This window comes from Monodon monoceros, unplaced genomic scaffold (assembly GCF_005190385.1).
Source record: "Monodon monoceros isolate NGI ecotype Baffin Bay Population unplaced genomic scaffold, NGI_Narwhal_1 Super_Scaffold_20, whole genome shotgun sequence".
Lineage (NCBI taxonomy): Eukaryota > Metazoa > Chordata > Mammalia > Artiodactyla > Monodontidae > Monodon > Monodon monoceros.
Genome location: NW_021703777.1, coordinates 74,684,055 through 74,708,522, shown reverse-complemented (window position 1 = coordinate 74,708,522; position 24,468 = coordinate 74,684,055). Strand labels below are relative to the sequence as shown.

At 43.0% G+C, this 24,468-nt stretch overlaps 1 protein-coding gene across 8 annotated transcripts in view; it reads left to right on the top strand.

Annotated features, from left to right (window-relative positions):
• TBC1D1 (TBC1 domain family member 1) overlaps positions 1-24,468 on the top strand; it is a 288,411-nt gene that overhangs the window by 65,070 nt on the left and 198,873 nt on the right. The window lies entirely within an intron of this gene.

Below are 24,468 nucleotides of genomic sequence, written 5' to 3'. Positions count from 1 at the left end.
TAAAGTGCGCCTTATGGTTATAAATTAACAAACTTCAAAAGGGGTATTTGAAAGGGATGTTCAAAACAAATATTTGAAAGAGATCAGGGTATCTGCTCAGTAAAGCACTTAGGATCTGTAAAGTGATCATAGTATTTGTCCAAGGGGATTTAGTACTGAAGATCTAGAAAGAGGTGACAGTCTTTGCCTGGACGAGTAAGGCAGTAAGTTACAAGTTTTAGCTTTCAGAATATTACCATGAAGTTCAGGCTTAGATGATAATGGACATGTACTGTACCATGCCACCCCACTCTGCCAGTGTACAAATCTATACATTAGTACCTAAGAGTCCTCAGACTATGAATAAGCCTTTCCCTGGATTCTAACTGCTCACCATTACTGTGGTGAGATTTGAAGGAGACGGAGGAGGGGGAAGATCTACCTGGAAAGCAAAAGTGAGCTACCAGTGTTGGCAAGGCTGACACTGTCACAGAGCCTGTGGTCACTCATAGCCTGGAGGCTTCCAGTTCATACCAGTGGCCCTGAGATTATTTATTTATTCATACTGGTATCCTCACGCTGTTCTTTGAGATTTTTGTTTCGGTCTTTACTGAATCAGTTGTGGATGTCGTAGGGTGGTTTTAGATCTTCACTTTTACAGTGTGTGACTTCAAGTTCTGCTGACTTGGCGGGGTTGGGGTGCGGGTCAGGGGGGGCGAGGGGAGGCTGATATTCTTGTGCAAAGTCGTTGGTGGAATTTGAATGAAAACCTCCATCTCTGAAGTCCTGGTTTTTCGGTTTTCCCTTATATCCTTGTTGTTTGCACAGACTTTGCGATGGTGTTGGGTTGATTGGGGCCACAGCTAAATCGTCCTCATTTACAGTGGAAATCAAAGCAGTCAACGCATTTGATGGATGATGTGCTGATTGATGTGCAGTCTGTGACAGCTGCAGGTACTTATCGCCCACACTCATCTCCTCCATCCCCCTCCTACCCTGGCACTCGACATATCTTGCATTCAAATCCGATAATTGAGTGCCTTTTCTGGCAAGTTTGGGCTGAAAATATGAATGCTAAATTTCAGAGTAATATTTTTAAAAATACATGGAAATACAATGTGATATGAGAAGCACATTGTTAATTGATGAAATAGAATCAGGTAGGAATTTCTTGAAGAGATAAGAGAGGGATGGTCTAATCTTATAACCTGAGAGTGAGCATGAATAATTCTTATGAGCTCAGTTTTAAGCTGATACATGTTAATATCAAGCTTTATAAAAAATGTGTCAAAGTGCCATGTGCAATTAAGGCTTAATCAAGGAGAGGCACATGCATGTCATTACTGGCAAAGAACACTGTTTATGTAGTTTTTAATTTCACGTTACTGAAATGGAACACAACTATAATATAATATATAAAATCTACTAGGGAATTCAATAATTTTGCAATTAAATTTCAAGTCTTTCAAAATCATTTTGGCTGTTAAACATGTTGCTGTAATTGTTTAAGAATGACTTGAAATATCAAGAAAACAAACAACCCAATCCAAAAATGGGCAGAAGACCTAAATACACATTTCTCCAAAGAAGATATACAGATTGCCAACAAACGCATGAAAGAATGCTCAACATCATTAATCATTAGAGAAATGCAAATCAAAACTATGATGAGCTATCATCTCACACTAGTTAGAATGGCCATCATCAAAAAATCTAGAAACATAAATACTGGAGAGGGTGTGGAGAAAAGGGAACACTCTTGCACTGTTGGTGGGAATGTAAATTGATACAGCCACTATGGAGAACAGTATGGAGGTTCCTGAAAAAACTAAAAATAGAACTACCATATGACCCAGCAATCCCACTACTGGGCATATACCCTGAGAAAACCATAATTCAAAAAGAGTCATGTACCAAAATGTTCATTGCAGCTCTATTTACAATAGCCAGGACATGGAAGCAACCTAAGTGTCCATCATTGGATGAATGGATAAAGAATATGTGGCACATATATACGATGGAATATTACTCAGCCATAAAAAGAAACAAAATTGAGTTATTTGTAATGAGGTGGATGGACCTAGAGTCTGTCATACAGAGTGAAGTAAGTCAGAAAGAGAAAAACAAATACCGTATGCTAACACATATATATGGAATCTAAGAAGGAAAAAAAAGGTCATCAAGAACCTGGGGGCAAGACGGGAATAAAGACACAGACTTACTAGAGAGTGGACTTGAGGGTATGAGGAGGGGGGAGGGTAAGCTGTGACAAAGGGAGAGAGTGGCATGGACATATATACACTACCAAACGTAAAACAGATAGCTGGTGGGAAGCAGCCGCATGGCACAGGGAGATCAGCTCGGTGCTTTGTGACCACCTAGAGGGGTGGGATAGGGAGGGTGGGAGGGAGGGAGACGCAAGAGGGAAGAGATATGGGAACATGTGTGTATGTATAACTGATTCACTTTGTTATAAGGCAGAAACTAATACACCATTGTAAGGCAATTATACTCCAATAAAGATGTTAAAAAAAAAGAACGACTTGAATAAAACATCCTAGAGAAACATATATGGGAGTAAGTGCAAATAAGTTAATGAGTGAGAAAAGTGACCCAGGTTGATGTGTGGAATAGTGGTAAAATCTACAGAAGCTCCTTCAAGAAAAGGTTGAGGGACTTCCCTGGTGATCCAGTGGTTAAGACTCTACGCTTCCATTGCAGGGGGCACGGGTTCGATCCCTAATCGGGGAACTAAGATCCTGCATGCCATGCAGCGTGGCCAAATAAATAAATAAAAACCACTTAAAAAAAAAAAAAGGTTGAGCATGAGGCAGGCCCAAGAGGTTCGTCCTATGCATTGAGAAGTTTGGATGGTTAGTGTGATTAGCCTGGTATATGGGGAGGGACAGTAGGCAGTAAGGATGAGTTCAGCTGAAAGTAATGGAATGTCCAGTTTGTAGTGGTTTACATCCTCATTTCTCTAAAAATGTGGTCCTTGGACAGCAGCATCACCTGGGAGTCTGTTGGTTTGTTTTTTTTTTTAAATAAATTTATTTATTTATTTTTGGCTGCATTGGGTCTTCCTTGCTGCGCGTGGGCTTTCTCTAGTTGTGGTAAGCAGGGGCTACTCTTCGTTGTGGTGTGCAGGCTTCTCACTGCGGTGGCTTTTCTTGTTGTGGAGCACAGGCTCTAGGCGTGCGGGCTTCAGTAGTTGTGGCTTGCGGGCTCTAGAGCTCAGGCTCAGTAGTTGTGGTGCACGGGCTTAGTTGCTCCGTGGCACGTGGGATCTTCCTGGACCAGGGCTTGAACCCGTGTCCCCTGCATTGGCAGGCGGATTCTTAACCACTGAGCCACCAGGGAAGTCCCTTTAACTCTGTTTTAATTTTTATTTATTTGAAAAATACTGTAAAGCACAAGCAATTTAAGAGCCATATGTAATCTGATAAGTTTAAGAAGTTGTAAAAAGTAAAATAGGAAAAAAGTGAATAGGCATTTATTGTTTTGTTCATTGTTTCTTTCTTCACTAGGATGTAAGTTTTGTTGAGGGCAGGGACTTTTTTGTTTGTTAACAGATACATCCTCATAGCCTACACAGTATCTGGCCCAAATAGGTGCTCACTAAATATTTGCGATAAATGAATGAATTTCCAGCACATTATCCTCGTTGTGCTTTACTTTAATACATTTGAAATCTCCAAATGTTTTTTCCCTGTACCTCCCTTCTGTGCCTTTCCCCCTTGGCCTCATACGGTGTGCTCAAGGGGGTCAACTAGTTTTAATATTAATCTAGAGAAAAGGGAAGTACAGTAATGAATTCCCCCAGAGAGGTCACTTGATACCTGTCACAGTGAAACATAAAGGATATTGTTACCTGGTCCTTGGGGTTAGCTGCATCGCTCCCTCCCTCCCCTTGCCTGCAGGCCCAAGCTGACCAAAGGGACGTTTAGACTCCCTTTGTAGGTTGGGAGAACTTAGCTGTTGAGTTTGTGTAATATCACAGCAGCAGCACAATATGGCAGGCATATCCCTTCCTTCCCAAAGGAAGGAAAGAGATGAATACATATGATCCATGATATTGTGTGACACTTTTATACCTCACAACCAGTGAGGGATAAAGTAATAAATAAAATCATCATTTTAGAAAGGAGGAAATTTATCTCACCACAAGAATGTAATAAAAAAGGGAAACAGTTGAGATCCCAACACAGCTTTTCTGACTCCAAACTCCATTTTTTTTAATCCTACACTACTTTTTCATAAAAGTTCAGAACAGATTGTTTGATGTTTCTTTTTCTTCATCATTACTTTGAAAAGGTCAATTCTGACATTTGATTTACATTTCCCGACAAGCCACGCATCATTTTCCTCCTCCCCTCCCTTCCTCTTTTCCTGCCATTTTCATTTCTTGCATTTATAAGGCAATAGATGATAGTTTTTCATGATGTGCTGGAGATGGTATATTGTGTTGAAAATGCCATACAAATAAAATTATAAGTAGTCACCGGTGGAAACCTACACTGGAAAATATGATTTCAGCTATAGTTCTATGTTTTTTAAAATGCAATTTTTGCTGATCACTACTTAGAGCCACAGAAACAGATGGCCACATTTGCTTTATTTGTTGCTAGTTTTTATGCTTCCTTTCCTCATATACATTTATGGTGACCAAGTTTACTTTTAAAAACATATGCTAAGAAGAATGACATATTTTTCAGATTGAAGTTGTCTAGGAAAAAAGTATGCTTAAGAAACAGTCTGTAAAATTAAAAGAGGCAGATTTATCTCCTAGAAAACCCATTCTCTGATCAGGCTATTTTATCTCCAAAGCTTTCTGGCCTGTCTAGCTCCCATTCCCAGCCAATAAATGCCAAACTCCTTAGCTTGGTGGTCAAGGGCTTTGCCCATCTGGTCTCAGATGATTTTTCACACTTTTCCCTCTAATTCCAAGGTTTTGTGTTCTCTTCTCCAACAAAATAGGACTGTTTATTTTTATGACATAGTCAAGCTTTCCTCTTTTTGCTCACCTCTGTTTCTTTTACCTGAACAGTTTTTTTCTTTTTTTACTTAAGTAAAGCATTTATTCCATCTCTCCTAGCTCAAATACCACCTCTTCCAGAAAGCTTTCCTGGATTGGATTTGCTCTCACACCTCTAGACCTCACCAGTTTATCACTTCTTTAGGACACTTATACTACATCTTTTACTTTATTCTGCCCAAATTCAGAGAACCATTTTAAGGCTATTCGTTTTTTTAAAATGAGTGCGTCAAAACACTTTGAATGAAAGCAGTAGCAATAGTTTCTGTTAAGGGTATAATGGTAAAAGGTTGCAGACAGGTGGGCTGCAGACTTTTAAAATTTGTCAACCATAGTGTTTGAAGCAAAGAAATTCCATCTGAATGCCTGCATGTACACTGTGTTCCCCAGCGTCCCCACTCCCTGTTGCCTTCCACCTGGCATTTCACTGCCTGACCTCAAGTTCAATGCTGCATGTGGCTAATTACTCGATACATACCAGGTCCAAGTCATGGCTCTGTCATTTCCTAGCTAGTTGTCTCGGGTTAGAAGTAAGAGTTCTGTTAATATCTTTGAATGGCCTTTGTATTTGAGATGGGCCTTATGCAAAGAAACAGGTATGTTTTTGCACATGGACATGGGTCAGAGATTCCTGGAATGCACTGGAAAACAAGCATATTTATTATTGAACTGAAAGAACTCCCTGCAAAACTGCTTTCAACTTATCTCTAGGACTTAGTAACAGAAGTGACCCCTTGCTGCTGTGAATCAAGAGGCTGGACTGGGTTGGAGGAGGGTTGGCAAATGGATGCAGTCAGTACCACCCTCCTGTGTCCTGTGCCCATGCCAGACCTCATTACCTATGACATCACCGCTGAGCCCAGACAGGGCCTTGTAACTCTATTCACCACTAAGTGCTAGATTTATGCTCCCAATAGATCAGAGTTGGCGAAAGAGAGAAGTCAGGGTGAAAAATAATTTGGCACCTCACAGTTAGAAGAACGTTGGGGTGCTGCTTTAGTCAAAAATGGAAGACTTGAAAAAAAAAAAAGGAAGACTTGGATCTACTCAAGGTTAGTAAGAAGTGAAACCGTGTATCCAAAATTAGGAAATACTGTAAATGTTGCTGTTTGTTTATTGGTTGCCCTCCACTTTACCTAAGTGCTTTTGATCATTTCAAATGCCTGAACGATGGGCATTAGCTCCATTTTATGGTTGTGGAAATAGGGCTTGGATGTTAAGTAAACTGGCCCAAGTCTCCAGGCTCACAGTACGCTGCGTGCTGGGACCCCGCCCAGCTCTATCTGACTTGGGGCTTCCCTCTTTGCACGAGGTCACGTGGTTCCCAGGTCATGCTCTAGGCATGTAAGTTAGTTATTACGATAACAATTTCTGCTATAATTAACATTCTACTTAAATATGAAGTGGGTCACGTTCCTTCTTATTCTCCCGAACTGTCGCCTTGTTCTACCCTCCTTCCATACTGAGGCTCCTACTCTGGGGGATGTGTGAACAAGATTTGCTCCCGCAGAGAAATCAGCATACAGGAAGTAGCAAAGGATAAAGGAGAAAAGGCCGGGGTCAGGTCAAGAGCTTCCCACATCGTCTCTTTCCAGTCCTACAGGAACAAGATAGAAGCCTTAAGGGGGTCCTAGAAGCCAAAGGAGATAATCAAGAGAAGACTGAGAGTGAAGTAGAATGCTGAAAAAATAGGAAACACATTTGTAGTTGGACTAACATTGATTATCTTAAAATGTCCGCATGGTTAAATAACATTCATGAACTCTCATCTTGCTTCTAACGTCTTATAACTTAAAGCAGTTTTATGCCCGTGTCTTGGATTCTGTACAAAGTTTTGGTAGACGTCTCATGTCAATCTAGATCACCTGCGAGGCTTGAGGAGTTGCTCCGTGATTGCTGAATTCCAGGATTTAGTGAGCTTTCTAAATCAGGAATTTGTATTTATTGTATATGTTAGTAGTTTTGCTGCTGCTACTGAAGTGGGTGATAATTATGTCTCTGAGCATCTTACTTCACAAAACGCCGGCTAGATATGGCTGCTTAAGAACCATATGAGGCAGCCAGAGGCCAAGGGTCCAGATTCCTTCCCAAGCAAAGGATGCTCAAGAGTTGACCTCCAGAAGAGATACAAAGTCTCAGTCCTAGACTGCCACACTGTTCCTTATAGAAGAGTCATAATTTTGTGACCTTCTCTTCCCCTCACATTTCTCCCTGGAGGTTTGTTAAGTTTAAAAATTCGAGACAGATCATAAAATGTTTGAAAAATAATTATAAGTGGTTCTTATTCACATTTCTTTGAATCTAAAGGTCATCCTTGATCATTCTCTCTCACTCATACTCTACCTTCCATCTGTTTGTGAGTCCTGTTGGTTCTGTTTCCAAAATATGTCTTGAGTCCATCTGCTTCTACCTAATTCTCACTGTCACTATCCTGATCCAAGCCACCATCACAATGGCCTCCTAACTGGAGAACTGGTCTCTTGTTCCCACCTCTGACTCCAGTATTCCTTTCTCTATTTAATGGTCAGAGTGACTGAGTAAAGAATTCAATCATGTAACTCCACTACCTAACCCACCAATAGTTCCCCATGACATTTAGAAAAAAGTACAGGGGCTTCCCTGGTGGTGCAGTGGTTGAGAATCTGCCTGCCAATGCAGGGGACATGGGTTCGAGCCCTGGTCTGGGAAGATCCCACATGCCACGGAGCAACTAGGCCCGTGAGCCACAATTACTGAGCCTATGCGTATGTAGCCTGTGCTCCGCAACAAGAGAGGCCGCGATAGTGAGAGGCCCGTGCACCGCGATGAAGAGTGGCCCCCACTTGCCGCAACTAGAGAAAGTCCTTGCACAGAAACGAAGACCCAACACAGCCATAAATAAATAAATAAGTAAAATTAAAAAAAAAAAAAAGTACAGCACCTTACCGTAGCCTTCAAGGCCTTGAGAAATCTGTCACTTGCCTTTATCTTGAGCCATTTTCTACCTGACTCTCTCTGCTTTACCCACAGAGATACTTTTTTCCTTCCTTTGCACAAGCTTTTCTCCTAACTTGTGCCATGGCTGACTCATTTGGGTCTCAGTTTTAGTGTTAATAGAGGCCTATTGACTACACATTCTAAAGTAAGTCCCTTGCCCACGAGCCTTTCTCTCCCACATTACCTTGTTCCCTTCCTTCATGGCACTTAGCCATACTGTGTAATTACACATTTCGCTGGTGTCCTTATTTGCTTATTGCCTATCTTCTCTACTAGATTGTGAACCCTATGAGGGCAGAGACCATGTCTGGTTGGTTCACCATGAAGACTAAGTACTTACTCTTTCCCAGGAGCTGACCCTCTGGGGGGTTCTCTATGTAAGTAATCTTTGTCTTGGGTCAGTGTGCCACGCAAAGATGAGTTTCTATTAGGTACGGGCATAAGCTCCTGCCTATCCATTGCCACCTTCACCAGAACTGGGTTTCATCTATGAAAGAGGACATGATATTGTGTGAATGCCAGGGCCCTGTTCTCCTGCAGCTTTCATATCTCTGTGTTTCAAACTCAGGCCAAGCACCACAGGCATATCCTATGACAAGACTGGAAGTATTGCTGGCGTCAGAATCCCTGGGTCTTAACCCCACCTCCTCCACTGATGGGCCATGGACTTTGTGCAATCTATGTAACTTCCAAAATTTTACCTCTTAAAACTGTCTTTAGAGACACTAAATGTGTCTAAATTCTGTTTAAATGTTTAGATGTTTAAATGTTTAATATCTAAATTCAAATGAAATTCTTAGCTTAATACACAGTAAGCACCTAAATGATATTTGTTACAGTAGAAGCTGAATAAATATTTGTTCAATGAATGAATGATTAAATTTCTTAGCCTCTCAGACTTCAGTTTCATCACCTGTAAATAAAGAGGTTTAACAGGATGATAACTTTCCAGTCTGTGGATTTAGTTATGAGGATGTTAATAGTTGTGATAATTTTTGGTTATTATTTTGATTTTTTTTCAGGATTATTATGAGGAATGATAAAAAGTCAAATTCTAAACTGAAATAAAGCAAGTTGAACAAAAAACTGAATAGAAATGAAAATGTTTTAAAAATCACCCTAAATCCAATGATAACCTGGTCTTTGATTTAAAGTATGTCTGTTGTCAGCACAGGGCTTGCAGCTTCTCTGAGGGTCTTTAACATCTCCAGGACAGTAATTAATCATTTAGTGTAGGTGTCTCTTCGGCAATGAACATGAACTCTTCTTTTCAGACATCTGTTTGCATATGCTGCCCTTGGCCTTGGAATATGAAACCATTAAGAAAATACAAGCCAGGTCCTCTGCTAAAGTCAATAAAAAAGCATTTGGTTGAAGGTGTGCATATATTTAAGAGACTACACTCACCTTTTAACTGATTGTCTTAATAGTATTGCTTCTAAATAATTGTTAAGTCAAAGAACAATTGGTAAGAATTAATATCCAGAATATATAGTGGATTTCTACAAATCAATTTTTTAAAAAAGACAACCCAGTAGAAAAATGGCCCGACAATGTGAATAGGCAATTTACAGAGGAGGAAACTTGAATAGCCATTTGACATATGAAAAGATGGGCAAGTCACTAGCAACTAGGGAAAGGCAGACTTTTTAATTTATTTATTTATTTTATTTTATTTTTATTTTTGGGTGCATTGGGTCTTCATTGCTGCGCACGGGCTTTCTCTAGTTGCGGTGAACGGGAGCTACTCTTCGTTGCGGTGTGCGTGCTTCTCATTGCGGTAGCTTCTCTTTTTGCGGAGCACAGGGTCTAGGCACGGGGGCTCAGTAGTTGTGGCGCTTAGTTGTTCCGCGGCATGTGGGATCTTCCTGGACCGGGGATCAAACCCGTGTCCCCTGCATTGGCAGGCGGATTCTTAACCACTGCGCCACCAGGGAAGTCCCAGGAAAGGCAGATTAAAGTGAGAAAAATAACATATCACACTGCAGATTAGCGAAATTTAAGAGCTTGGTAACATCAGGATTGGTGAGGATGTGAGGAAACAGGATCATAAGCATGCAGGTGGGAGTATAAATTGGCCCAGTGGTAGCAGAATGTGGCCATGTGCGTACAGCTGGAGATGTGAATACCCTTAACCCAGCAATTCCATTTCTAGGGATACATCATGGACATGTGCATGAAGAGACAAGTATAAGGGTGTTGGTGCGATGGCAAAAAAAAAAAGGGGAGGTGTCTAAATTTCCATCAAAAAGGGGAGAGATAATTAAATTGTGCAATAATCATGCAACTTAATACAATTGAATACCATTCAGCAGTTAAAATAACACAGTACTGAATATAAAAAAGCAATTTCTAAAAGAATATATACACTATGACACCATGTAGGAAAAAATGTAAAAGTACAAAATGCTACTTTATATTGTTTGTGGATTGATACCTATGTGGTTAATATATAAAAACAGAGGCGGGGGAAGATACACCCAGTGCAGGATGGTGGTTACCTCTGGGGATGGAGGGGAAGAGCTCTATAAGTAACACTTTACTTCTTTTAAAAAAATGTACATATGTGCAAAATATTTAAAACTGTTAAAACTGAGTGGTAACTACCTGCGTATCTGTCATATTATTCTGTTTAAGTTTCTTGAAATATTTTATAATTAAGGAGAAAACCTTAGAAAACAAGAATGCCATACGTAATAAAAAGTCCAGTATCAGGGCTTCCCTTGTGGCGCAGTGGTTGAGAGTCCGCCTGCTGATGCAGGGGACACGGGTTCCTGCTCCGGTCCGGGAAGATCCCACATGCCGCGGAGCGGCTGGGCCCGTGAGCCATGGCCGCTCAGCCTGCGCGTCCGGAGCCTGTGCTCGGCAGCGGGAGGGGCCGCATTGGTGAGAGGCCCGCGTACCGCAAAAAAAAAAAAAAAAAGTCCAGTATCAGATTCTACTCCTTTGTACATTAGTGATCATCTTTTACCCTGCAGTGGGTAATTTCTACTTGGCCTTTGGGTGTGTCCTTAAGCCCTTCAGCCTCATATGCTGCTTGCAAGTCTTAGACCACTCCCCATCTCCACCCCCCGCCCCGCAATGCCTTCTCTGCATGCTTTCTTAGCAACTTCTCTTTTCCTTCTAGTGGCACTTCTCACTTGGTCATGCAGTTTCCTGTTTGCTTGCTGTATGGGCCCACTGGACCCTATGACATTCCTCTGGGGGGGGGGCTTGTTTACTGTAGCATGCCTAGGGACGGGTGTGTGAATGTGTGCAATAGATATTTATCAAGTGACATCGTGAATTAATGGAGATACTTCAGTGGCTTAAGTTCCATTGCTGTGCACATGGTGGGCCAGGGTTGGATACCTGAAATCACTGCTGGTTGGATTAAAACTATAAAGCAGCATTTGTTGGCCCAGAGGAGCCCTGTGCCTCTTTCTTGGATTTGGCCAGCTGTGGGCCCTTGGAGAGAAAGGGCACGGTGATGTTTTTCACATAAGGAAGCCTTGTCCTGGATCCACTGATACATCCAATCCAAGAATCAGATTCTCATTAAGCTGTGCAGGGGCCATACCCCATCCAGCTGAATTTCCTGGGCACTGGGAGGTCAGGGTCCCCAGCCCATCAGCCAGGCCAGCTTTTCACAGGGAGGACCACTGCTCCCACCTCCCCAACACCCAACAGCCCAGTCAATGCTTTGTTCTGGCTTCAGGTCGGGTCTGTCTTGCCAGCCCCCAGCGTGGCCTCATTGGGGAGCCTGCTGCAGCCTCACTTCCTTCTTACTAGCCCCTGGCCCAGCTGGACCCTTGGGAAGGGCCCTGCTGCCTTAGCCTCAAAGAGAACTAGCTTTTCTTCCTTCCCTTTCTCTCTTATTCATTTGTTGATTCATTAAAATCTGCTGCCATTTCAAGCTCACATCCATCTAGTCTAGCTGGCATTGGCTCAGCCCCTGGCTCTAAGAGAGAGGCAGAACTTCTGCCCTGACAGAGCCCGCTGTTGGCTGCAAGCTGGTGGCTGTTTCAAAAACCTCTCTTGGCCAGACTAGATACCTGAAATCTTAGAGCACAAAGCTGTGTTGATAGCGCTTAGGGCCATTTGCTTTCCTGACATTGAAGAGAGCCTCAGCTCTACCCAAGTAAGACCTTGGGTGAATGATTGATTTTACATTGCTCAACCTCTGCTTCCTTGCTTGCAAAATAATAAATAACAGCTTGCAGCAGAGTTTTGAGATATTTAGGGTAATAAAGTGGTTAAGTTGACATAGTGCTTGAGCCCGAATCCTGGTTCTGCCCCTTCAGTTTCCCCATCCTAAACAGGGTAATCCGGGTCCCAGCCTCATGCATTGTAAATGCTTAGAACAAATGCCTTATCCCTAAAGAGCGCGATGCAAAGGTTTGCTGGTGTTAGCAGTGTCAGGTAGACAGTAAGCACTCAATACACATCATGTTCTATTACTATTATTAGTACTTGTCTTCGTCTGTTTGAGATGCTATAACAAAAATGTACAAAACAAAATATGTATATATATACACACACACACAGAGACTGGGTTGCTTATAAACGGTAGCAATTTATTTCTCACAGTTCTGGAGGCTGGCAAGTCCCAGATCAAGGTGCTGGCAGATTCGGCTTCCTAGTTCATACACGGCTGTCTTTTTGCTGTATCCTCACGTGGTGGAAGGGAAGAAAGATCTCTCTGGAGTCTCTTTTATAAGGGCATTAATCCCATTCATGAGGGCTTCACCTTCATGACCTAATCATCCCCAAAGGCCCTGGGGGATTGTTTTTTTTTAATACATTTATTTATTTATTTTATTTTGGCTGCGTTGGGTCTTCGTTGCTGCGTGCGGGCTTTCTCTAGTTGTGGTGAGCGGAGGCTACTCTTCGTTGTGGTGCACGGGCTTCTCATTGCGGTGGCTTCTCTTGTTGTGGAGCACGGGCTCTGCGGGCTTCAGTAGTTGTGGCACGAGGGCTCATTAGTTGTGGCTTGCAGGCCCTAGAGTGCAGGCTCAGTAGTTGTGGCGCACGGGCTTACTTGCTCCATGGCATGTGGGGTCTTCCCAGACCAGGGCTGGAACCCATGCCCCCTGCATTGGCTGGCGGATTCTTAACCACTGTGCCACCAGGGAAGTCCGGGATTGGGTTTTAACATAGGAATTTTGGGAGGATGCAAACATTCATTCTATAGCATTCTGTCTCTGATCCCCCTAAATTCATGTCTTTCTTATATGCAAAATACATTCATTACATCCCACCATCAACTCAAAAGTCTAAAGTCCAAAGCCTCATCTAAATATCATCTAAATCAGGTATGGGTGAGAGTCAAGATATGATTCAACCTGAGGCAAATTCTCTCTAGCTGTGAACCTGTGAAATCAAACAAGTTACGTATTTCTGGAGTACAATGGTGGGCCAGGCATAGGATAGACAATCCTATTCCAAAAGAGAGAAATCAAGAGAGAAGAACGTGATAGGGCCCAAGTAAGTCGAAACTACAAGGCAAACTCCATGAGACCTTAAGCCTTTAGCATAATCCTCTTTGGCTTGATTCTCTGCCCGTCAGCCCCGCTGGGGCACAGGTCCCACCTTCTGGACACAGTGGGGCAGAAGTTCTGCCCTTACAGCTTTTCAGGGAGGGGTCTGACCCCCAGGGCTCTGGGAGGTCCAGTCCCCGTGGCTTTGGAGTTGTGAGCATTAATGAGAATATATGAAAGCACTTGGCGTGTAACAGGTGTTCAGTGGATGTTGTTCCTTCCTGACCCTCGATCTTGGAGAAGGAGTGCCTCAAACAGGAGGCAGGTGACCTCTCCACTGTACTGTAGGCATTTGTTCTTGTCATCTTTTCCCCTGAGGCAAGAAACCAACTGTAGGTTGGAAAAGTTCCAAGTTGGCACCCTTGAGACCTTGAGACTGGGGAGCAGGTATGTTTCATTTCTACCTTGACCCTGAGCTAAGGCTGCCAGGAACAAACTCATCATGGGCATTTAATTTAGTACATATTCCATAGCGTTCCTGAGGGAAGGTTGGAAGGGACCTTGGAGATCATGAGTCTAACCTCCAAAATTTAGAAGGTGAAAACAGGTCCAGAGATTCAACATGAGCCGCCTGAGGTCACACAGCCAGTCGTGGGTGAGTAGAAGTTAGCTGTGCCCACCTGGATGCCCAGCCCCCTGTTCCTCCTGGGCTGTCTCTGAAGCCACACTGCCTCCGCAGAGAGAAAGGCTCCAAAGGGCTGGGTGCAAATCAATCTGGCCACTTTAGATAAATTCTGACCATCACCTGAAGGTTGAATTTATCTTCACCTCACTCAGAGCATAACCTCTACCATGTTTGAAAAACTCCAGGTGAGGAGAGCCGTGTTCAGGCTTCTCCACTTACAAGCAAGAAACGGAAGGTGATTCCAACACAAATGGAAAAGAGAAGCCATTTCCTCCTTCTTGTATCTTCTCAGCCTTTGCATTTCCCATCAAAGCCAACATAAGTTATGCACCTTCTCCAGCTGTGTATAGAGACCAGGAAGCAGGTGCTGGTTTATTTTATAACGTATGCATTCCTTTGCTAAGGAGTGAGCCCAGAGAGACTCTTTAATCTTAAAGTTTTTAGAGGGGCATGGACCTAAGAACCTAGCACGTGGATCTTAGCTTCTGGAAAGTATACTCGTTCGGTGCACCTGAGCATTGTGCCGAGCAGAGTCAGGCACACGCCTCTTGGGGAGGTGTGAGTGTACATGGCTCGGTGGACTTTTTATCGGAATCTCAAGCTCTGGTGAGGAAACAGATATGAACTGTTTTGCATGACTGTGCAGAGTGCGTGGCTCTGTACCAGGCACAGGTATCCGACATGGAAGAGTCACTCTGCCTCTTTCTGGGTGCTTGCTGTGCAGTTCTGATCCAAAATACGGAAGCACACACACAAAATACTGAGAGCATTGACAGAGAGTTTCACTGATGTTTAAAACTTGGTTTTTTTCAGGGTTTTTTAAAGAGCAGTTTTAGGTTCATAGCAAAATTGAGCAGAAGGTATTTCCCATATAACCTCCCCCCCCCACCAAATGCATAGCCTGCCGCGTTATCAACATCCCTATCCCTCACCAGAATGGTACATTTGTAACAGTTGGCAAACCTTCACTGACACATCATTATCACCCAAAGTCCATAGCTTACATTAGGATTCACTCTTGGTGTCGTACATTGTATGGGTTTGGACAAATGTATGTATATGCATACATACATCCATAATGATGGATATGTATCCATCATTATATTACCATACAAAGTACTGTCACTGCCCTAAAAGTCCTCTGTGCTCTGCTTACTCACCCCTTCTCTCTCACCCCCAACCGCAGGCAACCACTGATCTTTTTACTGTCTCCATAGTTCTGCCTTTTCCAGAATGCCATATATAGTTGGAATCATGCTGTATGTCGTGTTTTCAGATTGACTTCCTTCACTTAGTAATGTACATTCAAGGTTCCTCCATGTCTTTTCATGGCTTGGTCACTCATTTCTTCTTAGCACTGAATCATATTCCATTGTCTCTATGTACCACAGTTTATTTATCCATTCACCTCCTAAAGGACATCTTGGTTTATTCCAAGTTGTGGTAATCATGAATGAAGATGCTCTAAACAGCGGTGTGCAGGTTTTTGTGTGGACATAAATTTTCAACTCAGTTGGGTAAATAACAAGGAGTGCGATTGCTGGATTGAAACATAACACTTTTAAAGAACTGGATGAAATTGAACAAATAAATTGTTTTAGAAGTGAGAAATCACTCTAATCAAGGGTAAACTAAACCACCTTTTTTTGGGGAAAAAAGGAAATTATGATTTAGTATGAAAGAAGGGGAAAAGGAAGCTTTGGTCTGATTTTTATTCACTAATAGATTTGACCAGGAAACAGGAATTGACATTTTTCAGTCTAATTTTTTAAGGAAAAACATAACTTTCAGTGTAGGAAAAAAAAAGTTATTTTCTGGTGAAATTAGTGCTATGCTAAGTGGTGTTTTTCATGTTCCTGTTATAAATTATAATTAAAATATCTGAGTTGAAAGCTAAGCATCTCTGTTTAGTTTTAGCACAGGGTGAGGATATCAAAAATCTTTTGACTCCAAATTTTCACTGTGTTTTCTTTTATGAGCTCTTTGCCACTGGGTTTTTCCATGAATTTGAAACATGTGTGTGCAATACTTTGGAAAGATTATTTGCTTAAACTTTACAGACTGAGCTAAAAATAGAGAAACACTGTTTCTATTTTTGGAATGTCTTACCAGCTAGAAAGTGAACACAGCTACTGTATATATTAAGCAGAATATTGAGATGAGAACAGATATTTCAATAGCAAAATATACTAATTTAGCTGCTTTTGAAATGTCACAGTGAAACGAATTGATTGTTATTTCTACTGAAGAGAGAAGTTTGCGTCATAAAGTAAATTTCTGTTCTAATAAGAATGCTGAGTGCAGAAAGAAAAAATGGCAACCCCAAAATGTTCACTGGTGTGAACTTTATTTTGGGGGGGATTTGTACTCTCTGGTTCCCTCTAGAGCTCTAGAGTTACAAGTTCAATGGCTCCCTTTTTACACTGCAGAGACTTCTCAGGATTTCCAGCTGGGCTTCATCCAGTTTTTATTTATCTATTTATTTTGGCTGTACCTCACCGCTTGCAGGACCTTAGTTCCCCGACCAGGGAATTGAACCTGGGCCCCTGGAAGTGAAAGCGCCGAGTCCTAACCACTGGACAGCCAGGGAATTCCCAGCCAGCTTTTAATTTTGCAATGTAGTGAAGGTGGCTGGAGCTTGAGAACACTAAAAATGTTCTCGTTAAATTTGTTTACTGTTACTCTGGCTAACAAACTACAACTTGATGCACAAAATCAAAACATGACGTCAGAGACCTTAATTTAAACGTTGACACAGCTCTATCAAAGTAGAGTGTTCTTCAGCTAATTCCCTGAATTTATTGTCTACCTCCAAATAAGTCTTCACAAAATTTATCTTTCCACTCTGTACTTTCACTTATTCACCAATTTATTGAGCATTCTTTGCTCTCAGGTTGGTCTTCAAATAGCCTTGCCACCCAAAGACTCCATTTTGAATCTGGCATCATTTAAAATGTGAGTACAAGTGTGTGCTTGAGAGAAAGCAAGAGATGTAGACAGGTAATGAGACACAGTATGTGTGGGGAAGAGAAAAGCGAGATTAGCAGCGTGAATGAGCAGGATCCATTTCTTAGTGAGGAATATCTGAACTCTCTGAAAGTGTGACAGGCTCGTAATGCTTGTGCACACCAAGTCTCTGCCCGGAATGACAGGAATTTACCAGCGAGACTTGGATGATTCACGGCATGGCTTATAGAATGAAAGTAACAAATGGAGCACAGTCATACCGCTAGACATAGCAACCCGTAAAATGGGAGAGGAAAATATTGAGATATGTCAGGGGGCCCACCCGTGCCAGAATTAGTTTTGGCTAACACACAGTCTCTTCTTTGCTCTCAACTGTTTGTCTATAAACCCAGCCGTGAACTTGAGATCTCCAGCCCATCACTTCTGTTCTGTTTCTGTATTTACAATAGTCATACTGTATTAGGGGTCTCCAGAAAACCAGAACCAATAGGATATATTAGAGAGAGATATGTAAGAGAAGATTTATTATAGTAATTGGCTCATGTGGTTATGGAGACCAAGAAGTCCCATGATCTGCCATCTGCAAGCTGGAGAACCAGGAAAGCCAGTGGTGTATTTCAGTATAAGTCTGAAGGCTTGAGAATCGGGAGGGCTGATGGTGTAAGTCCTGGTCTGAGTCTAAAGGCCTGAGAACCAGCAGCACCGATGTCTGATGGCAGGAGAAGATGGCGGTCTGAGCTCAAGCAGAACGAGAGAGAGAGAGAGAGAGAGAGAGAGAGAGAGAGAGAGCGCTTTCTCTCTTCCTCCACCTTTTTGTTCTATTCAGAACTTCAATGGATGGGATAATGTCCACCAAACATTGATGAGCGCGATCTTCTTTACTCAGTTGACCAGTTCAAATGCTAATCTCTTCCAGAGACACCCTCACAGACACACCAGAAATAATGTTGACCAGCTATCTGGGCAGCCCTTAGTGACACATGAAGATTAACCGTCACACATACCCATCATTAACCTACGACAATCACTGCTACTGCTGCTACTGAAGTTTCTTCTTCTTCCCCTCCCCCTCCTCGTCGTCCTCCTCCTCCTATAGCTGACATCTGCTAACATTTCCTAAGCACCTACTGTGTGCAAGGATTCAGTCTGAGTGCTTTATATGCATCCCATTTAATCCTGAAACTAGCCCTTTGAAATGTGGGTTCCATTATTATACAAGCTTAGGGAGATAATTTATGTAAAGTCATTAAACCATCATCACATAGAGGGATTTTAAAAATTGAGATATAATTCACATGCCATGAAATTTGGGGGTTTAGTATATCCACAAAGTTGTGTAACCATAACATAACCACTATCTAATTCCAAAATATTTTCATCACCTCTAAAAGAAACCTCATACTCTTTAGCAGTCACTCTCCATGTTTCCTGCTCCCCAGTCCCTGGAAACTACGAATCTTTCCGTCTCTTTTGATTTGTCTATTCTGGACATTTCTTATAAATGGAACTATACAATATATGGTATTTTGTGTCTGGCTTCTTTCACTTAGCATAATGTTTTCAAGGTCCATTTACGTTGTAGCATGCATTGGTACTTTATCACTTTTTATGACCAAATAATATTCTGTTGTGTGGGTACACTATCCATTCATCAGTCGATGGACATTTGGGTTGTTTCCACTTTTTAGCCATTATGAATAATGCTATTGTGAACATTCATTACAATTGTTTTCACAGACATATGTTTTCAATTCATACGGAGGGACTTTTTTCATGACTTTTTTGGATTTGATAGTATCTCAGCAAATATTTTTTCTGGGGACTTCCCTTGTGGCACAGTGGATAAGACTCCGCGCTCCCAGTGCAGGGGGCCGGGGTTCGATCCCTGGTAAGGGAACTAGATCCCACGTGCGTGCCGCAACTAAGAGTTCTCATGACACAGCTGAGGAGCCTACCTGCCGCAACTAAGACCCGGTGCAACCAAATAAATAAATAAATATTAAAAAATATATTTTTTTTCTGGAAACAAATTTTTATGCCAGTGAGGATGACTGCACACCCCCAAACTACCATTTACTAAAATGCTCTCTCTGCAGTGTGAGCTCGATTTCTATTCTATCTGTCCTGGTAGGGCTTGATTTTCAGAGATGAGCACCAATCCTTCATGCCAGCTGGACCTTCTTCCTGGAAACCCCGCTCCCTCATCTCCATCTGTAAAAGTCCTGATGTCTTCCAGCCAGGATGCTGGCTCTTCCTTTGCAGCCGGAAGTTATCTTTCGTTCCTTTGGGACTCGGTGGAGCTTCACCTGGGCCCTTCTCTTGGCACTTTTCACTCTTCCCTGCTACGCTGTGTGCCTATGCTTCAGGGATGATCATCTTTGCTATTCCTTGCTAGGACACGTGTTTGCTTTACACAATAGGTGCTAATGAATATTCACGATCTGAGTAGATTCTTGATCAGTTGCTGTGATATCGTGATTTATAACAGGAAATATATTTTTGGGCTTTGTCCCCCTTTCCCCCGAACAGAGCTCCTAACACCCTTGGAATTTCCTGCGAAGAGAACAATGGAGGTGTCTTTTGTTATGTTAATCAGTTGACTTTTGGAAAGCCCCTAGGTCTCTTTAGCATGGAGGTTGGTTGCTAGGGGAACCAACCTTGTGATTAGAGGGTTGAAACCTTCAGTCCCACCCCCTGAACTCGGAGGAAGGGAGAGGGGCGGGAGAGTGAGTTCAATTGCCAAAGGCCAATGATGTAATCAATCATGCCTATGTATGAAGCCTCCATAAAAACCCAAAAGGATGGGGTTTGGAGAGCTTTGGGGTTGGTAAACAGGTGGATTTGAGGAGAGGTATTTGAGAAAGAGCATGTTCCCCCCGCCGCACCTTGTTCCCCATAACTTGCCCTGTGCATCTCTTTCATTCTGCTGTTCCTGAGTTATATCCTTTTATAATAAACTGGTGATCTAGTAAGTAAAATGTTTCCCTGAGTTCTGTGAGCTACTCTAGCAAATTAATTGAACCCAAGGATGCGGTCATTGGTGACCAGTTGGTCAGAGGCACAGGTGACACCCTGGACTTGGGATTGGTGTCTGAAGTTGGGAGGGAGGGCAGTCTTGTAGGACTGAGCCCATATTCTTTGGGATCTGATACAATCTCCAGGTAGATAGTGTCAGAATTGAGTTGAATTGTAGGACACTTAGCTGGTGTCCCAGAATAGCATGGTGATGTGGGAAGAAAAGCCAAAACAAAACACATTGTAACTGCTGTTAGAATCCTAGTTACCAAGTGGTTGTGATTCACTTGAAACCAAGTCCAGTTTCCTTGTGGAGTTGGTGTCACAATGGCTCTATTTTTAACCAGGTCTTGTGGTGGGGAGGAACAGGCTGCAGAGTGAGGTCATGCTTCCTACCTCTGCACCCTCCACATTTCAGTTGGTGGAGAGCAGCCTGTCAGCATCTCCTGAACTCTCAGGAGGTATTACTGTCCTTGACCCTTGCTCCTCTTCAAAGGAGGAACACAGAAGGGCAGGAGTGTCAGATTTATTCGGGGAGTTATGGTCAGGCTTAGTAGATGAGCACCTCTTCCAGTTCCTGGGTTGACCCTCCTTTTTAGTCCTCCTTTAATGTCTCAGGAAAACTGATGGTGAGACATTAAAGCTTCCTTTTAAAGTTACTTAGTCTCAGATTTTCTGTAGATCCTACTTATTTAGATCTCTGCAGTCCTATTCAGATAGGCCTATTGCTCACCACAGAGCAGCTGTTTTTTTTTTTTTTTTTTTTTAAATAAGGGATCTAGAACTATGCAAGTGGTTCTCAATCCTGGCTGATAATCAGAATCTCTCTCTCTCCCCCTGCCCCCCCTCACTCTCTCTCTCTCTCTCTCTCTCTCTCTCTCTCTCTCTCACACACACACACACACACACACACACACACACACACGATACACACTCCTCCAAGCTCACACATTTTGCTTGGCTGGGTGGAATGTTTTAATAATTGAGCACGCATTCTCCAAGATGCCACAGTTCATTCATTCCTTATTGTCTCACACCTGGCCCTCTGCACACATTTATATGACCTACCTGCTCTTTGAGGTCTCTGAGCATTCCGCCCTGCCACAGAGCAGCCATATCATCTGCCCTCCTTCCTCACCCACTCACCTTGTCATCACAGGTAACTGATAGAAAATCAGGGCTGGGAGCCATCAGCATCTTTGAGCAATGATTATTCTGTCTGTAAGCGTTCTTGATGCTGGCTGAAAAAGAATCAATGGGGAGCTATTGAAAATTACCCATGCCCCCTCTACATACAGTCCTTCCCTGGGGAAATATACAGTTTCTTAGAGAAGGATACATTTTTCAGATGGGAGAAATAGATTTTAAGGAAAATTGTTTTGAATGTGAGATCTGTTAGATTGTCTGATGTAAAAGTTTCCCTTTAATGAACTTCCAGATTACAATAGAATTTCTGTTGGCAAGCTACATGTTGGCAGGGAATGAAGAACTTTCATGTAATATTTAGTGTTAGAGCCCCATACGTTACTATCAAGTCCACCCACTCGAAAGGTTCTTACTCTCCCATTAAATGAGTGATTCTGCCCAGATCAGGCAGGGAGACCTGGAGCAGATGGAGATGGAGACCTTAGTCTAAAATCATGTAAGGTTTAGGCAAGTGCAAACCAGAAACTGCAGGAGACTCCACACTGATGTGTATATACATGGAGAATTGGGTCCAGGTTTAGTTATTTAATAATTAATTAATTAATTTTTGGCTGCATTGGGTCTTCATTGCTGTGCGCCGGGTTTTCTCTAATTGCGACGAGTGTGGGCTACTCTTCATTGCAGTCATTGTGGTGGCTTCTCTTGTTGTGGAGCACAGGCTCTAGGCGCACAGGCTTCAGTAGTTGTGGCACATGGGCTCCGTAGTTGTGGCTTGGGGGCTCTAGAGCGCAGGTTCAGTAGTTGTGGCACACGGGCTTAGTTGCTCCGCGGCATGTGGGATCTTCCCAGACCAGGGCTCAAACCCGTGTCCTCTGCATTGGCAGGAGGATTCTTAAGGGAAGTCCAGGGGTCCAGGTTAAAACAATGAGGTCTGGATGTCCCTATTTCACCTGTCATATTTTAAGTGTCATATTCAGGATTTAGTCTTAACCTTTTTTTGTGTGCAAGAAGTGCAATTTTCCTTCTAAATTTAATGTAATTTTTCTTTTTTGCCTTCTTACCTCCTCCTGAAGAAGTAGAAAGTTTATCTCAGTCAGTTGGAGGTAATTCAGGTTTCTGTAGTCCATTTCGGGTTCCCCTCATCCTTTCCCCTGAGTTGCTTCTCAGTCCTGGGCATTTTCGTAGAGCTCAGGCTAGGGATTGGAGTGATGGTGTGTGATGACATTTGTCAACCATCCAGCTTATCATGCCTGGTCCTCAGCTGCCCAGCCACTCCCATCACAACGATGTTGCTTCCCCGTAGTTCTCCAGGTCTCCCTCTGCTGAGCTAGTTCACGCCATCGCAAGGACGAAGGACAGTTTTAGCTGTTCTCTCAAGGGGCTGTTGGTCTGTTACATTGTTTTAAGGTCAATGTCAGTGGATCTCATATACTAGTGCATTTCAAACTTTATGTATATCCTAGCCACCTGAAGTCATGGTAAAATGAAGGTTCTGACTCCGTAGGACGGGGTATTAGGGCAGGGTCTGAGAGTCTGCATTTCTAACAATTGCCAGGTGATGCCAAGGCAGCTGGTCCATGAATCACACTTTGAGTAGCGAGGCTGTAGTGGCCATAAAGGCTCTTACTTTGATGGAGCTCTCAGCCTCTATCTCTTCCACTTGCTTGGGGAAGTAATGTGATAACAGAGAAAGATTTGGTTAAATGGCTGCAAATGCACTCCCATTTTCCACCTCTTAATTTCTTTTGGGAACATCACTGCTGAAAAGAATGAAAGAATAGCACTTCCCTAAGATGCTCTGAAGGCCCTTTTCGAGTACCCAGGTAGGCTTTGTTAGAATGCTATCACTCTTGACTTTCACCATGCCTTTATCATTTATCTTGTTCCCATGTACCCTACCTGGGAGGAGAAAAAAAGATGACACCCCTCCCTCTACCATGGTCCTCTCTTGGTATTTATGTCCTTGTGTAATCCCCTCACCTTAAGTGTGGACTAGACTGAATGTGGCAGAAGTCTTGGGATGTCACTTCTGAGATTAGTTTATAAAACCATTGACTTCCTTCTTGGACACGTGCTTTTTCTTGGATCACTTGTGCTAGGGGATGCAGGCTGCCATATTGTGAGCAGCCCTACGGGGAGATCCACATGCTGCAGGAAGAAACTGAGGCCTTAAGTCCAAGAGCCTGCAAGGAACTGAATCCTGGGAACAACCATGAGCTTGAAAGTGGATCCTTCAGTCCCAGTCTTGAGATGACTGCAGCCCCGGCTAACAGACCTTGAGTCAGAGGGACCAGCTAGGATACTCCCCGGATTTTTGACCCACAGAAACAGTTGTTTCCAGCTTCATAGTTTTGGGGTAATTTGTTATGCAGCAATAGATAACGAATATACCCACCTAACTCAGATGCCAGGCATTTGGGGAACTTCATTAAAATGTCCTACTGACCTGTCATGAAGATAAGGCACAATTAATATGACAAGAGGAAAGAAGCAAAATTATGGGGTTAGGGTGGCTATTTGGCTTGAGGAACTCAGTGAGTGGCTCCACATGACACATATATTTACACATTGGTTATTAATGTGTCCTTTGGCCTTTTTTATTTTTCCAAAGTGCAACTCTTGGGTGTCTGAGTTCGAAACTCAGCTTAACCTCTGTAGCTATAAACTGACTACACTGCTTATCATCTTGCTTTGAGAGAGAAGAAAACTGGTGAAACCAACATTTCTCACGTTGCTGAAACCTCCCAGCTGGCAGGAACTGAAGGTTCTTTTTCCACTGCCCCTTTTCTAGTCTCAACAGCTGAGTTTTCTGGCTCCAAGAAAACCACCTTTGATTATATAAAGGTATTAGGAGTTAGGAGAACACTAGCCCTTTTGTTACCAGCAATCCGGAGCGTTTAGGAAGAAACGCTGCGGGGGCGACAGTAACCCCTGGAACGCTGGGCGGGCTTTGTGTTCGCTCCAACTCTGGGGCTTTTACCGAACCTCAAGGAGAGGAATTCTTAGTTTTCTGAAAGTTGGGCGAAACGGACCCCAGAGGCCTAGAAAGCCGCGTCCCTAGCCCTTAGGGCTTACGACTCCTCCCCCAGTAGCCGCGCAGCCGGGGGCGTCCCGGAGGAGGGCGACCCCCGCGGGTCCCAACTTCCCGCCGCGAGCCGAGCGTGGGGGTGGGCGGGGTGGGGGCGGGGTCGGCCGCGCTCCCTCCC